Source organism: Equus przewalskii, chromosome 15 (assembly GCF_037783145.1).
Source record: "Equus przewalskii isolate Varuska chromosome 15, EquPr2, whole genome shotgun sequence".
Classification (NCBI taxonomy): Eukaryota; Metazoa; Chordata; class Mammalia; order Perissodactyla; family Equidae; genus Equus; species Equus przewalskii.
Window position 1 is genome coordinate 20452115 of NC_091845.1, and position 12207 is coordinate 20464321.

The window sequence follows — 12207 nt, forward strand, 5'->3', positions numbered from 1 at the left end:
TTTTTTCCCAAGAGAGACAACATGAATGACAGTCATGTGTTCTCAAGAGGTCAAGTAAGGTAAGGATTGAAAAGTGTCAATTGAATTTAGCAACTCCAAGCTCATTAGCAACTGTGGTAGGAATATTTTCAGCAGAGAGGTGGGGCAGAAGCCAGCTTGCAGTGGGCTGAAGAACCAGTGGGAGGGAGGAAGTAGACACAATGGAGACAGTGAGGTATACTTCTTTCAATTAGTTGGCAATAAAAGGCAGGAGAGAGCAGGAGGGAGCCGGAAGAGACACTTGAGGTGGAGAAAGATTATTTTAAGACTGGTATCCATAGTTGACAGAGGGAGAGGGAGAGTTTAGAGGTACAAGTGGGAGAGGGAGACATCACTAGGAGAACGAAACTTCAATAGAGGAGGAGCTCAAGAAGTGGGAGGGACGTCCAGCCTTCTTTTCATTAAGCTTCCTAATTTGTCCCCCGGGCTGCTTGTTTTAGCCCTGTCTTGGGTACTTCTATCAGTGTCCTGGGTACTTCTACCAGTATCCTGAAAAGCTTGTCATATCCCAGCCTTTCTCTGCTCTCTGTTCAATTAATGTTCCACCTGTAGTCTTCACTTTCAGGCTTAGCCACTTGCATTTCCAGGCACCTCTCCTCCTATTGGTTTGTGCGCATGCCCTCCCTCAGCCCATCTCAGCCTTCCTCAGGCCCACCCTCTTGAAATACAGTACTCCATTCAAATGTCAGGGCGTCACCTAAGTCTTGCCTACCCTGACCTATAATAGGTGCTCAGTTCAGTAGTATTTATGAAGTAGAAATGCAAGCAAAAATCACAGGTCATTAAAATTTTAAGGCACATTATAAATTTATTATTGAACAAGAAATAGGACTCATTTCTTTGACCCCATAATAAAAACAGTACAAATTCACATAGGACGGTTTTCTCCACCATGATGCTGTTGACATGGGTACTGGATAATTCTTTGCCACGGAGGCTGTCCTGTGCATTGTAGGTTGTTTAGCAGCATCCCTAGCCTCCCAGTACCACCTCTTCCTCCAAGTTATAACAACCAAAAATGTTTCCAGACATTACCAAATGTCCCCTGAGGTGTATCTTTTTCCTTCATACTATTCATTTTTAATAGTTGGGTCCACGGGAAATTATCCTAAAGATATATCTTATTCCAGGCAGTAATAAATGGAAGCCACCCACTTTTGACTGCTAACCAAACTGCCAATGGCTCTGTCCTATTCCATCTAATAATATGTCAACTTATAAAAATCAAAATAGATGCTCTGGCTTGTGAGCTGATGGCTCTATCACTTAGCTACTGTGAGTTAAGATCTTGAAGTCTTAACACAAACTCTGTTTCCTGTGATACACATGCCCCAACTTCTCTGCCTATTCCAAACCAACTCTTGTTTTGTATTCTTTGATCAGGGACATTCTGATCAAAGGAAGTCAGAATTCTCCCATCACAAACATCCACCTGTTGGACAGAAGCCAACTTTTTGAAAAAGAACTAAAAACTTGAACAAACAGAGAGAACTACTACATCGTATTTAAAATTTTTATGTAAGGTTCATGAATTCATGGGAAATGAGCAAAGGGAAGACCTGGTAGAGTTTGGAGGGCTGTTTTAAGGCAGCCTTGAACACACCTAGTTGTAATGTTATGAAAGCTTCCCATTCAATATGGTAGACTCAAGTCACCCGCTCCTGGGCTGTGTGTCCTTGGTGGTGGGGATTAGGTCAGGGGCACTCTGCTTCCTGTTCAGTGTAGTTTTCCCACTGTATAGACATGTGCTAAGTACACTAATAATTAACCACTTGTGTCCACAATATAAGATACAAGTTGCTAATCCTGTCTGCAATTATTAGCATGTACTTTCTTGACTTCAACTAACTGCCTATACAAAGGAGAAATGCCGCTGAAAAGCCAATTAGAGATTTTTCTTTGGGTATCGAGGCTTTAAAATGATAATCAAAAGACTGCTTAGAAGAAGGCTGGCTTGCTGTATTACCCTCTGCCCTGCTCTGCATTTTTCCTTTTTTAACTACACCTTGGTAAACAAGAGCTAATTCTCAGTAATAACCCAGAAAGTTAATGTCGTTCTCTAAGCTGTCATTAGAAGAAATGTTGTCTTTATTGATGTTATATTCTTTCTATAGCCAGAGAAAAACAGGCAAACGTTTTTAAAAATAATTTAACTGAGAGCACAGTCCTACTTCAGGCTCTTTTTATGATAGGGTGAAGAGTATGCTGCACTTGGGAATTTTTTAGTGGCTTCCCAAAGGTCTGGATTTTATGGGCTACTAATAATCACTGTGATTTATTGAGCACCAAGTACATACAAGGCACTTTACGTATATTAGCTTTGTGTGCTCTGAGAGCACCGTGCATTTTTCATAGTAGCACTTATCACAGTTCTAATCTCTGCTTATTTATATGACTAATTGATTCATGTGTGTCTTCCCCATTAGACAATCACCTCCATGTCCATGGATCTGTATTGATTTTTGTTCCCTGTTGTTGCCCCCAACACTTAGGGCTTGGCACGTATTAGGTACAAAATAAATATTACCTAGAAGGATGAGTGAACACAGATGCAGACTGGTATGATTTTAGAAATGAGGAAATGGAAAGAGAGAGTGGTTAGGTGTCTTATTAAAAATCTAAAATTGGCAGAGTAGGGAATCAAATTCAAGTGTGTCTGGTCCAGTGGCTGCTCCCTTTCCACCACACCTGCCTTCTCAAACTTTAGTGTGCCTCTGAATCACCTGGGGAATCTTATTAAAATGCAGATTCTCATTCAGTAGGTCTGAGATGGGCCAAAGAATTTGCATTTCTAACAAGCTCCCAGGTGACGCCCATGCCACCCTCCACAGAACCATGCTTTGTGTGGCCGAGGTCTGCACCACGGTTGCAGTGTAAATAGTGAGAACTTCCTCATCTGTGGGAGGCATATGTGGTTCTGTGTGGAAAGCCTTGTTGTGAGGCAGAGCCCTTGCAGCTGTATGGGGCTCCTCAGGAAAGTGTCACAGGGTCTGCTTTTGGATAAATACACTGGCCTCTTCCATCAGTTTGTTATCCATGGGCTATGATCTTTGACCAGTCTTAACTCAGGTATTGATAATGCTAATGGGCCCTGTGGCCTCTCTTATAAGTTGTGTACTTGGTACCAGGTGTTGTTTCTGCTCTAAAGATGTCCAGGACCCCCACCCCTCACATTTACCATGTGAAATGCCAAGGAGGAGCAACACCTTTCCAAAGTTCCTTTGAGTGTTTAGTTGATGAATGAGTCCTGTTGAGAATCGAGAGTCACCACACATCAGATGGTCCCACCATCCACACTGTAGCCATCCAATGGCCCAACACCCAGTGGGTGAAGGGAGGCTGCCATCAATGATCCTGCTATTGATGCCCATTCTACCTATTCAGGGCACCTCAAGCTCTGCCCTTGTTGGCATGTCTGTCACAGTCTCTTCCTAAATATCCTGCCTGGCTCAGCACTTGCTCCTAGCTCTTGAGCAATAGGTACAGAAGTTGGCCTTTTTACTAGTCAGAGTGGGGGTACAAGGTCTAGGTGCTTATCTTGACCATTTGACACCACATGGGGGAGCATATATCTGTGAGAAGGGGCCCCTCAGTTACAGCTTGTGATTACATATCACTGAGCAGTCTGATGCCCAGCCCCACCTATACTTTGTCACCAGCTTCTGGCTGTTTCACCAGTTTCTGAGTTCAACCCTTGCTACCTGTAGGATGGTATCTGGTTCTTGACTTTAGGCTGACTGATTCTCTGTTCTTCCCAGCATTCACATCAGAGCTGTTCATAATCTTTGTGCCTGATTGGAGCCTACCTTTCATTTGTCATGTAACATAATGTCACCATTTTTGTGTATATGCAAGATTTAAAGATTTGTGTATGTTGTGTTCTAATTGTGTGCTAGTAAGAATTGAAGGGGTATTTGAAAAAATTTATTTTAGCTCTGTATTTTGAAAAACTCTTTCAGATGCTCCTTTATAGTATTATTCAGCTCTGCTAAATGGTCATGAAGGGTGGTTTAATGAGATGAGGACTTACACGTTAAGGGCATCATTATATTATTGAAATCACACTGAAAGTAAATTGGCAGATACCTGTAGTTTGTCCTGAAGTCACTTATTGAAGAGCTTGCTTTACTCTTCCCATGGACAGACAAGGCACAGGAATTATAGGTGGTGATTGAGGAATATACCACTCATGGAATTTTTTTAAAGCAAACGATGTGTTTTCACATCTTTTCTCCCTTTCATTTGTATTTTTCATTTGTTTGGGAGTGTTATATTGATTTAATCTATGTAAACTATACGCCTAGGCTTTGGGATTAATCAGCTTCCCCACAGTAGTGATTAAAGTGTACAGATGTGGGAAGCCACAAATACAAAAGACAGCTTACGTCTCGCTTTTCTTTTATATATATGTATAAATTAATCCCATTTTGTAATACCTGAGCATCATGGCCATTGTTCCCGTTTAAAAAAATACCGTATTTTGTGAAATGATACAATCTATGAGGCATTTCCCATTATGTAGACACCATGTCTTTAAATTATAGCAATTTCTTAAGATTTTAAAGCAAAATGAGCTCTTAGAAGTGTGATTAATAACAGGGAATGAGGCTAATGCTGGGTCATCAGTGGCACTCCATTACAAAAAGGTTGGACTAATAAAAGCATCCGTCTTTTTGACCAATAAAGCATTTGAATGATATGCATATCGTTTTTATCATACAGTAGTTACTTGGTACTGAATAAACTCTGAACTTGCATTGAAGAAAGGCTGCTCTACTTGAGTGGCTGATGCACTTGTTCTTGGATGGTGTGCGAAAAGGCAGGCCTGGGAGGGAAGCATATGTTGGATATGCCAGTTCGATTTTTACGTTGTCTGCTACAAGCATAGTACCCACAACCCAGGATCCCCATTCACTTTGGGGACAAGAGTAGAGAATCTAGTCAACTGACTATTTATTTCTCTACCAGCATAAGTTACACAGTAGGCTAGATAAGTGCTATGTGTGTTGCACTGTTAGGAGTAATGTGCTTAGGAGTCAGGATGTAGCCTGGTCTTCATGTGAGTTTCTTAGTCTCCTCTGGGTCAGTTCCCCAACACATAAGCTTGTACCTCTCACTGGTGTGTTGGAAGAGGATTTTTAGGTGATTCATAAATCATTCACCAATTTTCATTATTGTAATTTGATGTTGAAGCAATTCCATTTTTAGTCTGTTTTAATCCTTCTGATAAAGCCAAGGAGAAAGTCTGCATTCGGTACTAGCATGTCTTTAATCTCTCTTTTCCAGTTGTAAGCTCGTTATTTAACAAAGGAAGAACATGGCTCCCGCTCAGAGCCTTTGTGGACAGCAGGATCTAGCTAGAATTTAATAACATTGGTCAGGTTGTATTACATTTATTACAAGGTCTTTCTCTTCTACAAAGGGATACATACTGGTTTCCATTTGACCAAGTGATGTAAAGTTTCCTCCGAAATAGATTTATATGTTTGTTAAAAGTTAATACATTTTTAAAAATGGCATTGGTGGTGGAATGGATGGAGATGGCAGAAATAATGAAGGTAGAAGTAGGAGTGAATGCTTGAGGCTCAAGTGGCCACTCAGATGACATGACCACTCTAAGAATTTCAGAATTTGTAAGATTTTCATCTCAGAGAAGAGTTAGGTAAAGAATAAATCAGTCCTTTCCAGTCTTGGGTCTCCCCAGAGCTTCTTCTGGATTGTTTTCAGTTTTTAGAATAGTTTATTAAACAGGTTATATGAAAGACTCCTTAATAAATGGACTCTCTCTCTCAGTTGTTTTATGTAGTAAATAAATCTTTTAAAATTTACGGTCCATGGGGAAAAAATAAGTAAATTGGGCACATACAGCTAAAAATAATGGTGGATTAGGACAAGTTTACCAACACAACTAGGGTAGAGGAAAAAGGCACGTTATTCTTGCTACTGATGGTAAGGAATCGGTGGAATTGTCTGGGAATACAGAGAAGTCCCGTGTGGGTGAGGATTCCGTGCCTAGGTTAAGCTTGGCTTTAAAAACTCCACGGTTCACTTATTGGCCTGTATCAAGGGAAATGGTTACCACTCTTTGGATTACCATTTAGAATTGTAAACTCTGTTTATAATCCTCTACCGGTGGTCCAGTTCATCCAGGCTTTAGGAAAAGAAAATAGAAATGAAGGTCAGGAGAATTCCTGGAAAAGACTGGTAGCACAGATAGTGGGTAATCAGCATTTTCCAATGAAGATGGGGAATGAGGATGGCAGACGCAGCATTCTACTTTCTCTTCTTCATTTTTTCCTCTCTTGAGTTTCACTAGGACATCGGATTGAGATGCTTCACTTTTCTTTGTCTCCTGTCATCTCAGCTGTGCGCAAAGTTAGCGAGCATGGAATTTGTGAAGGTTCAGTTCCCAAAGCTTTGGAGGAAGAGTCTCTGTTAGTTGTTCCAGCAGCCAGACTTCCATCATCTTCAGGGTTGAGCCAGGGTGGGTGTCCTTCTCCAGGGCAGTGGAACAGCTCAAGCCCCGGCGGGCTTTCTAGGGCAGAAAATGGTGGGTTCTCAGAGTCCCTCCCTGTCTCTAAGGTGGTAACAGGTCTGTGAGCCTAAGAAAGTCCCTCCTACTAGGACACTCAGTGCTCAGTGGACATTTCTTCCCCAGACATTGCTGAGGCCTTGGGGCAGTGTTGGTTTGGGGTTGGTTTGTCAGCAAAGAGGGACTTAGGAAACAAACCACAGCACAACAAAACAAAAAAACAAAAGAAAACACTCAACGCTTGTATTACTTCGTGACTTTACGGTTGCAGAACAAAGGTTAGGTCATTGAAACAGGAGATGTAAACAAGAGCAGCTAGAAAAGGTTAAGAAGTTTATAGTGGAACTGGGGGTGGGGATCAGGGGTGGGCGGGGAGACCACTAAAATTTTGTTAAGTTTTTAGACGAAGATGGAAATTCCAATAATCTGATAGTTACTAATGTAACTATCCTCTGAGGCGTATCTTTAGTTTTTTTAATTTCATTTTCAGATTTTGCTTTGGCTCTTCAGCAGACAGTGTTGTGCCATACTTTGCGCTGACATAATCTAGAATTTTAAGAAATTAATTAACTGATTATCAGTGTAAGATATACATAAATTACCAAACTGTTTTCCAGTATATTTTACTTATTAAATTTTAAGTAAAAGAGGAATGTTATTCACACGTATCAAAATTAAAGTTTAATAATGTTAAAATTCAAACTAATGGTTTAATTGCAAATTGTATACCTAAATATAGTCTCTCTGATAAAGCACGATAACTTTCTTATAATATGCAGTAAGCTGTTTTACTTTAGTACACATGAAGAAAATTTTTGAAGATAAAACATTACTTTGTAACACTTTTGTTAGTGGACACATTGAACTTATTCACTCTTGGCTTTGAAGACCTAAGATTTCTTTGATAAGCTGACAAGATGAACTCCTGAGTGGTTATAATGTAACATCAACCGATTGATTTATTTATATAATCTTTTTTAAGGGCAAAATCATAACCTGATACAGTTGGATTCGTGCAGGGTGGTTGAGAATGCTACAGGTCTATTTGTTTGTGGACCCGGTGCACTTAAAGATATCTTGGAACAAGAAACTCGGGGAGAAAGGAACGTCAGGGTTTTCCTTCTAGATAAAACATTCGAGATCCGAATCTGTGTTTGACCCATATATTTCATTGATAAAAGATGAGCCCAGGAAATGAATGCATAGTTACTCACGCGTGAAAACAGTCTTTTAAAGCTGTTCCCAAATCCAACCTTTGTAGTTTAAACCATGTGGATGCTTTATTTTTATCTACAAGCCGGGAAATTAAAGGCTGTTGACTGAGCTCTTTTTGCCTCATTTGGGGGTGACCTCTTTTTTTCTTACAGGAGGCCATGGTTTTATTTTATTTCTTAGTAATGCCACCAGTAAAGAGTTAACCAGATTTTACTGGATTCACTCTGGCTTATATGGTGATGAGTAATGCGAGGTTGGTAAGAGCAAATTGTTGTTTATAAGCAAACATGGCATTGTGCAAACAAGCAGGCCTGGTCTCCAACTGGTTTGATTTCATGGTGGTCAGCAGCTGATCTATGTAACATGCAACCTTTCTGCCTCTCTAAATGTCAGAAGAATGACTGTTTATCCTGCCCTCCTCCCAGCTGTTTACTCTGTAATGCATTTACCTCGACCTTGATTCCCGAAGAGTGGCCCCTTTCTCCTCCCCGGTTCTGTTTACATTAGTCCTGCCCCTGGTGTCACCTATGAAATCTGTTGATTATTCCACCTGGTTAATGTTAAATTGCTCTTGTAAGATGATGTGTTTGTTCATAAACACAAATGCTGGGCCCCTTGTTTACTGTACCCATGGCAGCAATCGTTATTAAACAAATATTGCTTTGTTTGCGGGTGTGAGCAGCAGTTTATCCTGCAAGGTCTGTTTTAAAAAACACACACTCCCACATTAAAAAAAAACTCAAATGCTAGAATTTTGATAACGAAAGAAAAAGGGGAACTTGTCCCTGGAATGTGGTTGAAACAGACTTAGGTTTGCTTTTCTTATCTTTTGCTTGGATGAAGGGGCTGGAGAGATTAGCAAGTTGTTTGGTTTTTCTAAGAGATTTCCTTAGTGTAATGATATCTATGCAGTTGTTTGCTTTCTTCAGAAGGGAGAGAGCTCTCCTGAAAGGCCACTAGCTCAGTAATAGAACATCAGATGGCTAGAAAACTCTTTGTGGAGCAAACAAGGACTTAGAAGGTCGAGGAGAAAAAGTCTAGTGCTATGAACAAGGCAATCACCTTCGAAAGGTACAGTCCTTGTATTTTTGTATTATTGTGTGTGCATTGTGTGTTGTCGTGTGGGCTCCATATGATCCTATGTGATGCATGTACTCTGTGAAGTTTGAAAAGGGAAGAGTAACTTTTAGTTTGATGTGTTCTGAATAAATCCTCCGTGATATGAATGGAGACATCTTAGCTGGGAGGAACGCACGCAATGAATATACATTATCTATTTTTAAAAGCTAGTGTTTTTATTCTTACCTGTTATTCTTACCTGTCTCATTTTACGATGAGTTTATGCCTTGTATCATTTCTAATTAAGTGTTTCTTCATTCAGCTTGGCGTGTGTGGCTCTTATCCTTTGGACACTGGGAATCACATTAGATAAGACCCAACACTAGCCTGCCCTTTGTCATATTTTGCAAACAGCGGAGAATACTCAGCTCACATCATCTTTGTTTTTTGTTTTTTGAATCATTGTTTGTTGCTGGTTCTGAATTTGCCCTGTGTCTCAATACTAGGCAAGGTCTCCTAGCATCTGCTGTACATTACAAGGATACAGCACTGACTTGGGTGAGGGTGGAGGCTGAGGAGTCATGACCTTCAACAAATGATAGTCTTTTATATCAGAAAAAGCCTGCTAATCTATCTGTGAGAGCAACTTTGGGGGGGAAATACGTATATGCATATTGGAGTTTTTGAAGGATAAAATTAAATAATTGTCCCTTTCACACAACGGAGAAATGTGAGCAACAGACTTCTGATGGCCTGCATTCACTAAGTTGCCATGATGCTGTGAACATATTGTTCCTTTTGGCCACTAGAGCGGTTAGGGGCTGGAGGCGAAGTGAGAGAGACGTGAAGTGTGTCATCGAACATGCTAGTCATTAATTGATGTTAGGAACCTGGTCCCATGTATATTAAACTATATAAAATATGGAAATGAAAAAATAATGTTCTGAATTGGTTGTCGGTCACTTTATTCCACCGGGCTATTTGTGAGAGTTCAGACGTTTGAATGTTCAAACGATTAAAGTTCGTCAGGCTTTGTTAGTTCTCAAACTTAAAATCTATTTTGTTCTGTAAAAATGCATTTTAATTGAGCTGCCCGGAACACCTGGCCCTGTCATACCCTAAGCTTCAGGAGCTTCCTTGTGGCAAAGCAAACAGCCTAGGACTGCACTGGCAAACCTCCTTGTTGGTCTCTGTTTAATTATTTGAGCTCGTCTGGATTAATATGCCAGAGGGTGAGTCTCCGTTCTCCTTTGTCCTTCTGTTACCTAGAGCGGCTTCTCTCTTCTAACTTTCATAGTTTGCCCACAGTTGCTATGATTCCAGCACTTAAACTCTTGTCTACTGGGGGAGAAGGAAAATAAGACCAACAGTAGGTGAAATTCTGAAAATATAAATTAGACATCTGTAACTTTTCATAGGGTGGGATGCTTATTATTTGCACACATTGGTGTTTTGTAAAAAAGATTACAGCGTCCAAGAAAGTTTGATTAAGACAGCTTTTGAGAATGAGACTGCTACAGTTTGTCTGAGCATTACTGCCTGGTATTGGAATTTAGAAACGCCTTCGCCTTGGAAACATGAAGTCTCCTGTCATCACCTTGAAAGTCCGGTGGAGAAGAAAAACCATCTTTTTGTTAGGAACATTATTTTATTACACCCTATATTCCAGTGACTCTATCCTGAGTCATGAATTACAGGGAAAATTAAACATCCTATTCTCTACCATTTCCGGTCCATCTGAACTGTCTTTATGTATATTAAGTAAGTGTTCATCATTGGTTTTGGTAGTTTTTCATTGGTTGATTATCTTTAAATTCCAATGGCTGGGACAATGCTACTTCTATTAAGATTTAAAATGATCTAATGCCTTAAGTAATTTTCTGAGTTTCAGAACTCCAAAATGGTCAATTGTTCCAAAGTAGTACAGAAAATAGAATATTTTAGAAGTAGGAACATAAAAGGTGGTGGCTAGCACAAGCGCTTGCTTGATCTCCTTTGATTGAGAGGTTGGACTTAGATTTTTCTGTCATTTAATCATTTAGTTAAAAATTCACCAATTATGTATGAAATTCCTATATGTGCAAGGCGTGCCTGAAAGTAAAGTTCAAGATAAAGGATTTTTTTTTTTAACGCTTAAACAAATGGAGGTGGAGAGGTAGAGAAGGAAATCATTTTAATGTGAATGCTGCTTCTATTTCATTGATAAATATATACTTCTGATTTAATTGATAAGTACAAACTAGTTCCTCTTTTTTTTCCTTCTTTGAATTATAAAGGTAAGAGAGCTACCATCTTACATTTTTAACAATGAATGTCACTTTCCTCCCAAACTTCTTGCCACCTGAGGATTCCTTGTTTCACAGACTCCCCATAGCTGTAAGTTCTCCCCCGAAAATGCACTCGATGTATCCTGCCTGCGCCCATTCTTTTCCAGTGCCAAACCTTCCATTTCCTGCATTCTCGAAGGCAAGAGAGAGGAGTAGCTCCTTTAGGACAAATATGCCAGTGCTTTCTACGGGGGCACTCCTAGAGCTGATTTCTTTCTCCTCCCCTCAGAGGCCCAGCCCCTCACCTCCATGATATTCTCAACTTCTACTGACCTAAGATCTGGGAAAACTGCAGTTTTGCTTTGACCTCCCATTTGGCCAAATAAGTGGCCACTTTGTTGGTTTTTGTTTTTTTTTTTTTAACATGCTTTTGACAATTTCATTGCTCCTGAACTTTTTCTTCCTAAGTGCTGAATGAAATTCCAGATTTTTAAAGATAGATCTAGACATCTACAGTGCACGATAAAGTTGATAATACATAAATCATTTTTAACAACAGGTAATATGCATAATTTATGGTGTTACAGTGCTATCTTTTTGATATTTATGATGGATAATGCTCAGTTTTTGCCCTCATATTACTGCTTTAAATTATACCACAAGAAAATTAATGAGAAAGTAGATTTATGGGTTTCATTTGTTTGTCAATTCGGAAATTAATTGGGTGTTAATTTTAGCCGTCCCTCATCAGACCAGGACTTCAGCATGTGTGCATTACTTTGCATTCATTGTGGCTTACCTCCCATTTACTGTGGGTCACTAGCTTTGCATACATTAAAATAGCCCTCCGGCTCATTCCCTTGATTACTTTTTGAACTGCCATGCATTAGAAAATTTACGCCTTTCTGTTATAATTATGAAAATTTGGTATTGGAAGATGGTGCCTTCCTAACGCAGTCAGCACACTGACTTCTCTTCCTAAACTTGGCTCCTAGATGCTCTTTCCAGGATACGGGACCCCTGCCACTGGGAGCAGTGGGTAGACTGAAGGTGGCATCTGAAGAGTTCATTCACAATTTGTGGAAATGATCTCAG

At 39.9% G+C, this 12207-nt stretch overlaps 1 protein-coding gene across 14 annotated transcripts in view; it reads left to right on the forward strand.

The window, feature by feature from the left end:
- The window catches only part of FOXP1 (forkhead box P1), a 412016-nt gene that overhangs the window by 166920 nt on the left and 232889 nt on the right, over positions 1–12207 (forward strand). For 4 of the 14 annotated variants that reach the window (XM_070576793.1, XM_070576799.1, XM_070576796.1 and 1 more), the window contains exon 1: positions 8528–8857. The exons of the other annotated variants lie outside the window; for them this stretch is intronic. The gene's annotated coding sequence lies outside the window, so the exon portion shown is untranslated. Of the gene's footprint in view, positions 1–8527; positions 8858–12207 lie in introns of those variants that run through there. 14 annotated transcript variants of the gene reach the window in all.